Consider the following 14,492-nt stretch of genomic DNA (forward strand, 5'->3'; position numbering starts at 1 on the left):
TATTAGTTTTTAAAGTCTGAAGAAGCCTCATGGTGAAAGCGCTCACTTTTTGTTACAATAAATTGTTTTATCAACATTTATTTTGGACGTGGTTATATATATGAATCTTAACTGATTGTGCTACTAACAACTTTTGAATATATTGTTGCTGCCGTTTTCGCTCCTGTATATGAGTGGTGATTTTCCGGTGTACTATATTTTTATTTACTATACAGGAACGTTTGTCCTTTTGTGGATTCTCTCCTCATTGTTGCTGTTTGCATTGCTTAAACATGTCAGAGCTAGAATACAAGATACCACAGAGTTTCTACGTGTTACATTAGACACGCAGTTGGAAGCAGGGTGGTACATGTGCACTTTGGATGTTTCTGCATTATATACGAACATTCCTCATTGGGCAGGTCTGGAGGCCTTGGAACATTGATTATTCAAGTCCGAACTATATCCACCTGGTTTCAATACATTTTTGCTCTGCTTGGCGGAGCATGTATTAACCAAAAATGTTATATATTATGAGAATAACTGTTATTTACAGATCAAAGATACTGCAATGGGGGCCTTGTTCGCTCCAATATATGCCGATCTCTTTATGGCCTACATCGAGGAACAGATCGTTTATGACAGAACCCACAATATATTTATTGATAAGATCGACATATGGAAGAGATGCCTGGATGATTGCTGGTTGGTATGGAGGTCTGACATTGTGTATCTCAAGGCATTTGTTACATATCTGAATGAAAACAAATGGGGTATTCAGTTTACGATCACATTTGATACCGACAAAATCACCTTTTTGGATGTATTAGTAATCAGGAATGCAGACCATACATTGACATCTGAGGTCTATCATAAACACCCCCAGTACAACTCCTTGCTTCATGCCACCAGCTTTCACCCTCCTCATATATGCAGAAACATTCCAAAGTCACAATTTTTACGCCTGAAGCGGATTTGTTTTGATGCTGAGACTTACCATACATATGAGTCAGATTTGGTTAGAAGATTTAATGATAGGGGTTACAAAAAAGGGGACATCGCTCAAGGCAGACGGGCTGCCAATCAGGATAGAGAAAGTCTACTCCAATACAAGGATAAAATCCCAAATAACAATTCCCAAATCAGATTAGTAACCACCTATGGCAGGAACATGGATGTTTTTATTAACAGTGTCCGCAGACATTGCAATATTCTATTGGCTGATACCAATCTTAGTGCGCTTGTGAATGATACATGCCATTTTTCTTTCAGGAAAGGCAAGAACATTGGTTCATTCATGAATCATTACAAACAAGAGAATATATTTGATAATAGCCCTACACAAATAACACTGGAAGGTGGGCGAACAAGAGAATATATTTGATAATAGCCCTACACAAATAACACTGGAAGGTGGGCCCTTGCAAGGCTATTTTCCATGTGGACATTGCACCCACTGTAAAAGCATGTTGAAGACAAAAGATTCACTAGCAAAAACACAGGACAAGTGTTCTTTATAAAGTTTTTTGCCAATTGTCAGTCTGAATGGGTTATTTATATGGCTTTGTGTAGCTGTTCAGCCTTCTATGTGGGACAAACATCCAGATGTGTCAAATTCAGGATATCAGAACATCTAAGTGACATTAGAACTAAAAAAACAACAAGTGCTTTGTACAAACGTACACAGAAACACCCAAAAGCCACGTTTAGATTTACAGTTATTGATAGACTACAGGGAAACAAAAATAACAAATCAAGATGGCATCAGCTATTAAACAATATGGAGAAAAAATGGATTATCAAATTAGGTCCCTTATTTTCTCCAGGGCTGAATGAATATTTCTAATGAATGGTGCAATTTACCTCAGGTAACTTCAGGTGGGGGCTATACTATAAATATGTGCTTGTATGCTTTGTTAATTTAATGCACTGAAGAAGGCTGGATTAGACAGCTGAAACCGGTCTGCTTGCTCCATTTTTTGGTTTATGTTCTCCTAATTAAACATCTTTACTTTGGTCACTGTTTGCTGGCTCCACTGTTTTTTTTTGGCACCCGGAGGAAACCCACATGAACCCAGGGAGGACATGTAGACTCCGCACAGAAGGCAATCCAGCCGAGAATCAAACCGGAGAACCTCTTACTGTAAGGCGACAATGCTACCCCTACACCACTGCACAGTCCAGCTGTGTGTTTTAAGGTTTTAGCAGTAGTGAATTTTTTAGTCATGTTTCAATCACTAATAAGGATTGTATTGTAAGATTTTGGTGTTTAGACAGAGATTTGGAAGAGAAGATTAGGGTCAGGTTATCAACATATAGAACTAGGGTAGCATTTTTTATAGCAGTGCAGAAGTCATTAATGAATATGTTGAAAAATGGGGATTTGTATAGATCCTTGTGGGATACCAATAGTTACTGGCATGAAGGTAGAAAAATATTTTTTTTCATTTCATTGCTTGTGCTTTGTTTGAGAGGTAGCTGTGGAACAACTGCCATGAAGAGTTGGTGATCCCTAATAGTATGAATTTATGTAGGAGTTTTTGATCGGAGACAGCATGAAACGCTTTTGATAAGTCTAGAAAGATGGTGGAGACTAGGCTTCCGGTATTTCTGGGGGTGTGGAGAATGTTAACAAATGTCAGCAAAACAATTGTTTTGTTATAATAAGGACAGAAGCCACATTGAGTTGAAGATAGAGGCTATGTATCCATTAGATAGTTGAAAAATTGTGCATGAGTACCTTCATCTAATATTTTTGATAGTAGATATGAGATGGCAATTGGCCATAGTTTGAAAGATCTGTATTGATTCCACCCTTGTGCAGTGGAATAACGAATTATTTTTTTTTCCACAGCAAGGGGACTTTGTCTTCAGATATGGATTGATTTAACAGAATAAGAGGTTGGGAGGGTGGCCTAATGGTTAAGGTGTATGCCTTGCAAACACAAGGTGCAGAGTTTGAGTCTCACAAGAGATAATTGTCTAAGCTTAAAATGGCTCGCAAGGGCAGTTAGCTTAGTACTAACCTATGAACCTATTACTGTCATGATTAAGAGTGTAAACATTTGACAGTTGTTTTTGTCTAAATTCCTTCATATACTTTAACAGTACAACTGACGATATTTAGCATGACTGTGAGCAGGCATTAGTAGAGTGCTCCTCATCTTATGGGACTTCAGTTTAGACTGATTATATCCAATTGATGATTATGCTCAAAATAACATTGAACTGTACGTTCTTGTACATCTTATTAAGAGATCTGCTAGAGTTGGCAAGTCACTAAATAAAATAAGTTTTTTGTGGATTTATGGTTCAGCTGTTGTAAATACATGTTGTGTAGGGATCTGTGCATTACAGCATTCAAAAACTTTAATTTGTGGATTTGGGGGCTTTTTTAGTTTTTCTGTGTGGTTAATGCATTATTTTACTTCTGTGCCATCTAAGATACTTAGCATGAAGCAGAGGCAATAATAGCTGGAAAGTCACTGGTTTAACCTGCCACCTGAAGATCTGCAGATCCCACTGCTATGAGCATTATTACTTCACTGACTTTATATCAGGGGAAAGAGATTCATGTATCTGCTGGTTCCAGAGTAGAGATCACAGATATTTTGTGTTCTGTATAAAAACTCTCTGTCTTTGGAATCTGTCCAATCTATCTTGTAGAATCAAATATAAGAAATCAAAACTGCAGTTACAGGAGTGAGAGGCACCTTTCCTGAAAAAAATTTGCACTGATCTCTCGATGAAGTTAACAGAACTTGAAGTACAGGTTCTTTTTTATCACACTTCACTTAGCCCATTAATGATGAGAGAGAAGGTCAAGAAAGCCATGAATGATTCAACAACATAAATATTCGAGTGCAGAGTAGTGTAACACAGTACACTCCTTACAGGCCTAGACTCTACCCACTCATGGGCTCGTCTCTGCAGAGAAATTGCTGACTGAGGATACCCATTGCTTTCTGGCTCCCTTAGCATCACCTGGCAGCTATCCAAGGTCCATAATGGCTCATTTTGGGCCTGACTAACAGAAATAATCAGTATCAAGAGCAGTTTTGGAAAAGAAGGCAAAGGCTTCAGTTTCATGATTGCTTTGAAGGCAGGAGCTGCAGTTTGGTAAAACACAAAATCCAAGACTTCCAAAACCAAAACAAATCCAAGACTGAAGATCTTGAGCAGCAACTGCTTTATTTAGTAAAACCACTTAAAACCAAAACAAAAAATGACATATATAATAAGCACTTTCATCCCTTATCAGAACTTCACCAGAATCCTGCAATTTGGTGATTACTTCAAAAGCAGAGGCTGCAGTTTAGTGATCACTTCAAAGGCAGAGGCTGCAGCTTGGTGATCACTTTGAAGGCAGGGGCTGAAGTTTGGCGATCACTTCAAAGGTAGAGTCTGCAGTTTGGCGATCATTTCAAAGGCAGAAGCTGCAGCTTGGTGATCACTTTGAAGGCAGAGGCTGCAGTTTGGTGATCACTTGGTAGAGGCTGCAGTTTGGTGATTTCTTCAAAGGTAGAGGCTGCAGTTTGGCAATCACTTTAAAGATAGAGGCTGCAGTTTGGTGATCACTTCAAAAGTAGAGGCTGCAGTTTGGTGATCACTAAAAAGTGAGAGGCTGCAGCTTGGTCAATACTATAATCACTTCAAAGGTAGAGTCTGCAGTTTGATGATCACTTCAAAGGTAGAGACTGCAGTTTAGTGATCATGTCAAAGTGAGATGCTGCAGCTTGGTGATCACTTTGAAGGCAGAGACTGCAGTTTGGTGATCACTTCAAAGCTAGAGGCTGTAGTTTGGTGATTGCCTTTCCAAGTACAGTGTTGAAAATAGTAAGAACTAGATTCCAGTAATTTTCTGAATCTTAAAAGACTACAAAACAAAGGTAACTACATTATACTCTGCAAGACTAAAAATTTTCTTTCCAGAAAGGGCTCATATATTTCTTCAAGTGGAGGACACATCTATATTTTTCTTACAAAGTGACATCCTTGTTCATCTCATGGAATGGACCAACCAGTGTAAGGAGTCCACCACAGGAGTGACACATTTTCTGCCTACGTCTTTTGGGAAAAGCAGCCAGAATATCATGGGTTAGTCAAACTAGATCTAGGACCTATATGAAAGGTCTATATAATTACCTCGAAATGCCATCCCTTCAAATACCTAAACATCAATACCTAATGACCGCGATCCAAAAAGCACGAATGACCACTTCAGTGAAATTTTTCCAGATGGGAAAACATTTGCTTGGCCATTATTGGGAATTTTCCCTTTTCTCCAATGTAGACCGATCTCGTAGCTGGTATATTTAGCTAGGGGGAGTGAGATGAGCACAGCCTCTCACTTGGTTAGGGTTTTAAAGTTTGTTTTCCTGTTGGTTGGACAAGCAAATTTTTCCCTGTGAAAAAAATTTGCGGAAGTGGCCGTTCATGCGGTGTCAATGTTTAGGTGTTTGAACAGATGGTGTTTCATTGATATAATATAGGCCCTATATGGGTTTACAATCAAAATATTGAAAATCAGTTTAACATCCAGCTCCTGTTTGAACATGGTAGGGGCAACAGTCGGTATGTTGACAGTCAAGCAAACGGCAGTTAAGAAGATTGTCAACAGGGCAGAGAAATGGAGCATGTCTGTTAATGGCAACTGTCAACATTAAGATCAAAAATGGGCTGTCATTGGTATGGGTTGATCATCTGACCTCATTAATATGCATGAGATGATGAAATGCTTCGAGGATATCGATGTTCACGGCTGTGAATTCCACAATTTTGATAGTAAACCCCCTATATGAGGGGTCATATATATCAGGCATGTTTTATTCTTTACTCATCAGCATGTGGTTGACCTCAGCAATTCCTCTACTTTGTATTCACTAGGAACCTTGGATATCTAAAGATATCAACTAGCATGTCCTTGTCTCTCTTCAACCTTACTATGCAAGATTCATTTTTATGGCTGTTGGATCCAATAGCGATGTGAATTCGATATACTTTCTTCTCCTTATATGAAGTTCATGCCTCTTCATTTTACAATCATCATTGTCAACCCCCTTTTCCCATTTTCTGCATGGGGTTGGGGTGTCATGTCAACTATCACTATTTGTCTGTATCTCTGCTCAGTGCCTCTGTCCTCCATGACTGTTGTAGGTCTTCTCTCACACAGTCCGTCCACCTCTTTGCTGAATGCCATTATTTCCTCTTGGCTTCTTCCTGTCTGTCCCAAATCTTCTTCAGCAGATTGTCTTTTGCTTTCCTTCACATGTGTCTAAATCCATGTAATCTGTTCTGTTTGACCTTTTTCTGAAATTGGAGCTACTTTGACTTCTGCTCTTGCATCCTCATTTCTTTGTCTGTCTCTCAGTGTGCATCCTACCACCCTTCTCAGGCACTTCCTCTCCATCACCTCTAGCTTTGTCAGCTGCTCTGCCTTTACTGCCCAGGTTTCTGTACCATACAGTAGTACTGGTCACACCACTGTTTTGTATACCTTCATTTTCAACTTCTTTGGCATTCTTCTGTCATACTCTACCCCTGACACTCTGTGCCAGCTGGTCGCAGACCCTCTTATTCTAGCTTTGACCTCCTCGTTCAGACTTCCCTTCTCCTCAACCACCCCTCCCAGATACTTGTAGTTGTTAACCTGTTCCACTATCTTCCTTTCTATCTCAGTTCTCAGCACCTTCCAATTTCCCCAATGTGCTGCAATTACCACTGTCTTAGCTGTACTTAGTTTCATCCCATGTGCCTTCAGTTTTGCATTCCATTCTGCTAGTGTTTGCTGAAGCTCTTGCTCAGAGTCTGCCTGTAATGGCACATTGTCTGCATAGAATAACTTTGCTGATCTGTTCCCTCTGACCTGTATGCTAATGTACTCCATCACCAATACGAACAGCAGTAGGCTCAGAACTGTACCCTGAGGCACACCCAATCCCACTGAGAACCCCTCTGTGAGGCCAAACACTGTTCTTGCTTGAGTCATTGGGTCCTTATACATAGGATCATAGGAAGTTACCATGCTATTGACCCTGAGGCCCTTACAAGCCTAGCCAATAATTTAGCCCATGTTTCAACAAGTCAGCACCCTATGCCACTGTCCAGCAGGGACACAGGTGGAATCCCAGGGGTGTATTTTCTGTTCCCCATCCAGTTATCTATTCTGTGCGCATAAAAAGGTTTAATGGGGTACTTTGCTTTACGTGGAGAGGGAGTCTATTTCACAAAAGCAGAATCTCTGGAACACAAATCTGCCAATGAGTCCTATAGATGTCACAGACCAGGTTGAGGTTGTCTGTGAGGGTTACTTGAGTAGAGCTTGACTTGCAGATATGCAGCAGTCCAATTACCTTAACTAATTCTACCAATGTTTCTGGGACTTCAAACTACCACAGGACTGCACAAATCAGCTTTCTTGGGACCTCGTCATATGCCTTCTCCAAGTCATGGAATGCCCAATTGGACTCCTTCCTCATTTCCAGCTTCTTCTCAAATAAATCTCACTGTCTAAAACTTTCATGCAGCATGATAGGAGTTTGATACCGCTATAATGCCCACAGTTGTGAATGACCCCTTTGTTCTTGAGTACTAGACATATTGCTATGAGTACCCTCAGGAGCCATTTCTCCCCTAGCCCACCCATATCTACTGTGACTTTATCTGAGCCTGCTGCTTTCTCTGACTTCATGGTCTTACTTCTTCTATGGTGGGCTCCTTGTCTTCTTTCTTTGTAGGCTGTGTTTAGAACAGTACAGTGTCTGTGGGGTTTTCTTCATTCAGTAGCTGCTGGAAGTCCTCCTTCCATCTGCCTTTGATGCCCTGTGGACTGGTGAGCAGGTTGTTGCTGGCATTCCTTATGAAGGGTGTATGACTATCTTCTTTATCCTTTTGTCTTTGCCTTGCAACCTAATAGAGTTTCCTTGTGCCATCTACTGAGTAACTTTCTAGAAGCTGGTAGAGTGGCTCTCATGCCTTGCCCTTTGCTGTTGCATCTCCTGTCTTACCCAGCCTTGTCTGGTCTGTCTTTACTATTCCCCACCTTTTCCTGCACTCCTTCTTTCTTTATATAATTTCTTGAATTTCTGCATTCCACCACCAGCTTTCCTTATATACCTTATTTCCATACCTAGCTTGGCCACATACCTATTATGTAGTCCTCACACACACTGTTTTGAGGTGCTGCCATACTTCTTCAACTCCACCTAGTTCCTCTTCTTCTTGAGGTGATAGAGCCTTGAATAATTCATTGAACCATTGTACATTTTCTCCAGTCAGGTTCCAGGTCTTCAGTCTGGTCTCTGTTGACCTGAGAGCCTTCTCTGACCACTGCTTGCAGCTGATTGTGGCAACCAGTGGTTTAGGCTGTGGGCAAATTGTCTCACTGGGGATAATTTTACAGCCACTGATTTTTGCCTAGTGTCGTTTACTTACTAGGAAGAAGTCTACAGGAGTTGCATGTTGGCCACTCCTGTATGTGATCTCCTGACTGTTTCTCTTGCTGAACCACAGGTTGGTCACTATCATGCCATCTGCTAGACAGAAGTCTAGAATGGCCTCTCCTTCTTTATTCCTGTTGTCCACCCAAGTGGACTCAGGCAGTGCTCATATCCTTTTCTGTCCATCCTGATATGTGCATTCAGGTCACCCTTTATCAACATCAATTCATGTTGTCCTGCTTTATCTAGTAGGTCCTGCAACTGCTGTCTGAATGCACTCTTTTCCTCGCTATCACAACCCTGCTGTGGGACACAGGCTGAGATTATGAATACTGTCCTATCATTAGGCTGGAGTCGAATTGCCGTGAGAATATCACTAATTCTGATGAAATCTCCTCACTGACTTCGGAAGCCTCTCTCTCATCACAATTCCCACACCATTTCTAGTGTATCCTCCTCCTGAGTAGCAGACTCTGGATCCCAAGCCAAGTAGCTTTGATGCCCTACCCTTCCATTTTTTCTCCTGGATACAGAGTATATCCAGCCTCCTCCTTACCATCATAATATCCACTTCCAAGCTCAGCGTTGTCATTGAACCTACCCTGAGGGTAACAATTCTTAGTTCATTTACAGTGAAATGGCTAAGTACTTTTAAGTGGATTCTATATAGCAGTTTTTACAATGAGCAAAGACTAGTTATTCATTCAGCACTTCAGTGTAGCGTTTACCCTTCCAGAAAACAAGATCTAACTAGTTAGTCTATTTATTGGTTATTAGACCCTAAATTTCTTGTAATTACAGCCTCCCATTGTTATTATTATGGCATACCCCAGGAACTATACTATATCATCCCTCAGATCCTTTGAGCCTCTGACTTCAGATCAATAACCATTTTCATGGCTGCATTCAGTTACTCATGGATTCCCAAACAGCACTGTGCTTTTAAGGTGCTCATGGGATTTTTTCACTCTAAACTCCTTAACCTTGGAAGGTGATGTGTCAGTTTCTATGTATGCAGTTTGGAGTTTTAATATTTATTACTTGTTGTTATTCAAAGGTTGAAGATTTTTATGAAAGGTGGTGCTGAACCTCTATAAATGTTCTCAGTGACATTTCTTAAACAGCAACGAAGGTCTTGGATATACATTTCAACAGACTTCACTCATCGGTTAAAAGGTCAATATGGTACACTTGTCTACACTAACATTTTGTGATTTAGCTATAATGCAAGGCACATATATCATTCCACAGGAATATAACTAAAGTTTCTGAAAAAGCTGCAATAGTGCCTTTATTTGATTGGATTGCCCTCTAGCTAGCCTCCTATTTGCAGCAAAGAGCTACCCTCACCTGGTGTCTTTTATCTGAAACTTGGAGAGGAATGAAACTGTGAGCAACTAGCTTTTCATCAACAAAGGAAGACAGAGAATTCAATTACTTTAATTATTTCAACTCTGCTTAAATATTTCCATTGCAGCTGGTGACCTGTGTAGTAATAATACTTTCCACTTTTCTGCTTTGCTCTATCTGTTTGGACTTTTATGCTTGTTTTGGGACCTTAGTCTTGTTTATTAACAGTTGTGATAAGATTGTTTTTCTGTGTTATTCCACACTTCTATTTCCACAAGTAGAATTATTTACAAAAGCTATTCATTTGTATTTTAAGCCCTGCTGGCCCAGTCTTGCAGTTTAATTCACAGTGGTCACAGAGCCATGAAATCCTGCTAGATTTTGAACCTTAATAATTTATTATTGCATTACTTCTATAAACAGTGTTATTGGTAGCCTTCTGCATAGTCTGAGGCCTTACACTGCTGTAGAAGGTCAATAATGAGAGAATTGTCTCTGTTCCAGGTTGTGCTTCAGTGGTTTTATGTTTTGCTTGTCTTTTACCTGCTTAGTGTTGCATTCTGTATTTGGCTCATGCCCCACTAACACATTAAAGTAAAGTTTCTGAAAGAACTCCTATATTGCCTTTATTTGATTGGATGCCTCTATAGCTAGCTTGGTTGGTATTCACAAACCCTCCCACCCTTATTGTTGCTGGTGCAGTTTTATAAGACTCTGTCTCAGGCTTCCAACTCTTATATTAAACTGATTTCCAAAGGCCCTCCCTCCCATCTTTTATTGCTAGTGAGTGTGTATAATGTACTTATCTACTCTTCCCACCCATTGCTTTTCATGTATCCAATATACTAAGTGCCCACCATGGAAACCGGTATTACTATTAACTAAACCTCCTTTAATGCATCTTGTCTCCTGCTCATTTCCCTGGAACTCAGCAAAGCTTGGAGTGCTAGCCTGCATTCAAGTAGTGTTTTACTTATGTCCAGCGCCATCCAGGCAAACTTAAGTACCTTTGATTGCTACACCGCACTTGATCACTACTGTTTCCTATTTTTATGTGTGCATTTCATTTTTTTTGTAAAAAAAATGCTCTTCTTCGCACTGTTACCCCTATAAGACTGTCTCCAAATTGTCTTATTACCTTCAGCAAGGGATTTACAGCTAGTTGTTTAAGTGGTTTGCAGTAGCATTGCACTTGTGAGTCTCTTCTGCTGTGACTTTACGTTAAGAGGGCTTGGTTTATTCACCTTGTGGCAGGAGGTGTTTGCCTGATCTACGTGGGTTGAGAAATACACAGGACTCATAAACTGTAACCTGTAAAGAAGCATAGCAAGAGGTTCCCTGGTTCGATCCTTCGCTGGGATGCCTTCTGTGAGGAGTCCGCATGTCCTCCCTGTGGTCACATGGGTTTACTCCCACATCCCAAAGACATGCTGTAGGTAGATTAGACACTCTAAATTGGCCCAAGGCATGAGTACATGTATGTGTGTGTGTGCCTTCTGTGGAAGGTTGGGCACCGGGTTGGCAACTCAACACCATAAAACTCCACTGCCAATCATGAGCAGACAGGTGATCCACTGTGACGACCCCTAACCGGGAAAAATCTGAAAGAAGAAGAAGAAGATTTTGTGTACCAATAAGCCTGAAGGAACTAGTTGGGAGTCAAGTGGCAACATCTACAGATTTAGCTTAATTCTGTATTGTGTAAACATTAAAGTTTGTAGAATTTAGTACTGTTTAGCATAATCTGCTCTGATAAAGCACCCTAAATAGCCTTCTAACCCCAGTACACCACCTCCTTGCAGCTCACAAATCAAAGGACTGAGCAATATGGAAATGCAACTTCACTTCTCTGTAGCCAGCTTGGTGGATATGTACGTCCTGAGACAATGTATCAATTGTCTCATGTTTACTAACAACCACTTAATCCTTAAACAAGCAGATACAGTATGTGAGAGGTGTGCTTAAACAAAGAAACAGGTGGATAAATTCTTGCATACAAGTGCACAGCAGTTTGTCGAAACCAAGCACACAGCATCAACCTCACATAGTACACAATACATACAAAGACTAATTATGCTGAGGCACTTAAAAGTAATCTTCTTAAACAACAAAGATTATCTAGACTGCCCATTGTCAAAGCTATGCCTCAAAAAGTCCAAAGGCAGTCAGAAGAAAACAACAATACTGAAGGAGGTTTTGTCAAGAGGGTGAGATTTAGAGGGAGAGAATAATAGAATTTTAGATTTGTTGGCATTTAGAGAGAGGCGATTATGAAGAATCCAGTTCTCAGTAGTAGAAAAAGCAGTTTGGGTTTTTGTTTGGAGTTGACGTGCAAACTAGAGTCGAGTCATCTGCGTATTGAGCTATCTTAGTGTTAGGAATGACTGCATGGAATTCATAAATAAAGATATTAAAGAGCATTGGGCCGATTATGGATCCCTGGGGTACTCTGATTGATGTTGGAAAGAAGGTTGAGGTGCCAGTTTTCCATTTCATGGCCTGAGATCAGTCAGAGAGGTAGCTGCTGAACCGGGTAAGGGTGTTGTGTGAGAGATTAAGATTAGAAAGGCGGTTTAGGAGGTGGGAATGGGAGACAGTATCAAAAGCCTTGGAGAGGTCAAGGAGGACTGTGGATACAAGTTCTCCAGAGTCACGGGTGTGGTTTACTATATCTAGGACAGAGAGAAGAGCAGTTATTGTGCTGTGGCCAGGACGGAATCCACATTGTGTTGGGGTGAGGAGGAGTTGGTTATTTGTAAGGAAAGGCGTGAGTTGGAGGTCGATGCATTTCTCGAGTATTTTTGAAATAGGTGAGAGAATGTCTATGGGCCGGAAGTTGGAGATGCTATTATTTTTGCCTCCTTTGTGGAGGGGTAGGATAAAGGCTGCACGCCACAATTTAGAAACATAAGATTCCTGTATGCATCTGTTAATGAGAATGCTAATGGAGATGGCGATGCTGTCTGATGCAAGTTTTAGAAAGAGTGAGGGGATGTTGTTAGGGGCATTGGAGCATATCTTAAGCTTAGAGATGAGTTTTTTATACATGAGGTGAAAATTGGTTTGAGATGAAAGATGGGAGAAGAGATAGGGATGGATGGTTGGGAAGGGGGTTTGAGTAGGGGGGAGAAGTTGTTGTTTGGGAAGGTCTTGGTGAGTTCTGCTATGGAGTTAGTAAAGAAGAAGTTGAATAGAGTGGCTATTTCTGTGTCAGACTTACTAGAGTCAGGGCAAGGATTTGTTTTGGTACCTGGGTTGAGAAGATTAATAAAAAATAATAAATTAATTAATTAATTAATTAAAAAATAAATAAGAATAAAAAATAAAAAATAACTATTGGTTCAAACACTATTTGTTACAATCTTAAATAAAATAGCTAACAGATATATATAATTATGTGCAACATACATAAATAAGAATAACAATCATAAAATGCCCCTTAATAAATACATGTGTTTGAACCAATAGTTATTTTTTATTTTTTATTCTTATTTATTTTTTATTCATTTCTATATTAAATGATGTTACAATATACTACTGAACGCAAATAAATATTTGATGTAGCGATACTAAATATCGCAATAACATTAATATATTAGTAAAACAACGAATCATAGAATAGGATATGACATCAGCAAGTATATCTTCATTTTAATTAGTGTATTTTATATAGCATATAGGATTATTAATATTTTTATTTTTAGTTATGTATTAAATGGAGAAACAATGTTTTAATGAGTGGAAATACATGATTGATGATGCGATACTATGTATCGCTATTACATTAATATACTATCAAGTATTGTAATATAGGACAGGATGTGACATCAGGGATTTTGAAATCCTGAAGTTATATATTGTCTGCATTCCCAGTACTAATTTAACGGCCTGAAGAAGCCAATAGGTGAAAGCGCTAGCCAAAATTGTTTGCCGATTTCTTTTTATTATTATAATAAAACACTTTGCTAATTATAAGTCATTTGTGTGGTGCATTCGTAGAACGAATATTGTAAGGATAGAAGTGCTGGAAGTATTTCGTGTTGGATTATACTGTTACTATTACTTGGAGAAGCTTACTTGTGGAAACGCTTGGAGAAGTGAATACTGTTTGGGCCATTCTGTTTCATACCTGCACACCATTATGGAGATGTGAATACAGCCTTGGTGTGCGATTATTTGACAAATAAGGTACTGTTGAAGCCTATAGCATTATAACATTTTGGTGCTATACATTTATGAGACTTTCCTATGTACCATTAATTGTTTTTCAAAGGTACAGTGCTATTGCATATAAAGTGCTACGGACATACCAAGACTTCGTAACAGTTATGCTCTGAGTTTAACAATAATATTATCAGCCCTAACACCAGTCATTTCTTTTTCTACTGATTATTTCGTTGGACTGTTTAGACTGTGTATTTCTGGAGCAGTAGTGACTGTTTGCCTACACATTTTTATATCTATAAACCTGTTAATTTATGAACAAACTGGCAAGGTGAGGTTTCCAGTTTATAGCATCTTTAGCAAATTCATCTGACAGGTGTAGGGATGCGTCTTTATTGCTGAGACCCACATTAGAGAGTGAAATGTTCCCTGGCACCTTTAACACATTAGATGGCTCTTTCTTTTGTGTGAGCAATTTTGAGAATTTGCAGGATCACAATAACCTTTGCATTCACCTATCTGCTCCCAGTTATGTGAACCAAGGAGGCCTGAAGGATCTTT

Source organism: Protopterus annectens, chromosome 4.part0 (assembly GCF_019279795.1).
Source record: "Protopterus annectens isolate FY-2018-M chromosome 4.part0, PAN1.0, whole genome shotgun sequence".
NCBI lineage: Eukaryota > Metazoa > Chordata > Ceratodontiformes > Protopteridae > Protopterus > Protopterus annectens.